This window comes from Sceloporus undulatus, chromosome 1, assembly GCF_019175285.1.
Source record: "Sceloporus undulatus isolate JIND9_A2432 ecotype Alabama chromosome 1, SceUnd_v1.1, whole genome shotgun sequence".
NCBI lineage: Eukaryota > Metazoa > Chordata > Lepidosauria > Squamata > Phrynosomatidae > Sceloporus > Sceloporus undulatus.
The window spans coordinates 73970548-73972390 of record NC_056522.1 but is presented as its reverse complement, the minus strand read 5'-3'; positions in this window follow the sequence as shown (position 1 = coordinate 73972390).

The window sequence follows — 1843 nt, the reverse complement described above, 5'->3', positions numbered from 1 at the left end:
GCCTCCCTTCCATTAGAGCTCGCATTCATTTTACTTTACTTAATTACTGGAGATCTGTTAAAGATTCTACGGTTAAGGTTTTTCCTAAGTTGTGTTTTCAATATTTATCAAGCTGCAAAGTCTGGAGCTCAAGACACCAGAGGCTGCTTGAATCATATCCTGCTCTAATTGAAAATTCTTCCAGTTGGAATTCAAGAGAGAAGCTCCATGAATATATTTTTAACCATGATGTGCATCTGGATAGACTGGCTATTAATAATTCGAAATTTTCCAAATGGTTTAGATTATATAATTTGGACCATCAGATGGCTGTTTACCTAGGGAATCTTACATTTCTAAAGCTTAGACAGGCTTTTACAGCTCTTCGCTTTCAAACAATGCCCTCAGCCATGATTGATGGCAGATATTCCTATACACCTAAGGATTCCCGTTTATGTATTTGTGGAGCCCCAGAAATTGAGGATTTGCCTCATTATTTGTTTTCTTGCTCACTATATACTGGTCCAAGAACTAAATTTATGGGATCCATTCTGTCCAATTTACAGTCTAATACCATTTCCGAAAAGATTTATTATCTCTTGTCTGATATTGATTCTAAGGTAACTTATAAGGTTTCACTGTTTGCCTCAGCAGCAATCAAAATTCAGGCAAGGGTAATAGCAGACATTGCAGTTGATTGTCAGGGGGATGACCTTATCTAAACTATGAAGTTGTTGTGTTTTTTTTTAAATGTTTTTAACAATTGTTAGGTGGATGATCTTATCCAAACCTTGAAGTGGTTTTTTTTAACGTTGTCTTATTTAATTGACTGGAAGTATATTATGTATTAAATTTGGATGTTATTTGATGGAATATTTTATAATTCTGAATTGCTGTCATTGGTTTTATATTTTATCATGGCCTTTGGCTTAAGCATTAATAAAGATTGATTGATTGATTGATTGACTTTCTAGTCAGTGGGGGGAGGGTGTGATCTGCTCAGGGATTTAGTCCAAACTTTAAAGCAGTGTTTCTCATGCTTTGGTTCTCTAGATGTTTTGTACTTCAGCTCCTAGAAGCCCTACCCAGTTTAGTCAACAATTGGAAATTCTGGGAGCTGAAGTCCAAAATATCTGGGGAACCAAAGTTTGGGAACAACCCAAACCACTGCTTTAAAGGAAGCATCCAAGGTGCTGAACTCTATATCCAAAATAATTTATTTAAAATTCAAACTTAAACCTAGAGCAAATTATGCTGTCCCACTGATATGGAAGCCATCATCCACCGCTGTTAAAACATCTTCCTAAAAGTTGCTCCCAGACAATTCAAATTCTGCATCAAGAAAATCTGGACTCTGCAACCAAAATCCTGCAAGTAAGCAAATGCCCGTAATTTCCCCCCTTATTTTATTCTGCAACTTAGAAAGACATTGTGTAAAAAGCTACATTCAGGACCCCAAAATTCTACCCCAACTATTACTGAAAAGTTTTATTTAACAATCCTTCCATTCAACACCCAGTAGATGTTGCAAGCATATCTTTATTTAAAATTCAAACTTAAACCTAGAGCAAATTATGCTGTCCCACTGATATGGAAGCCATCATCCACCGCTGTTAAAACATCTTCCTAAAAGTTGCTCCCAGACAATTCAAATTCTGCATCAAGAAAATCTGGACTCTGCAACCAAAATCCTGCAAGTAAGCAAATGCCCGTAATTTCCCCCCTTATTTTATTCTGCAACTTAGAAAGACATTGTGTAAAAAGCTACATTCAGGACCCCAAAATTCTACCCCAACTATTACTGAAAAGTTTTATTTAACAATCCTTCCATTCAACACCCAGTAGATGTTGCAAGCATATCTTT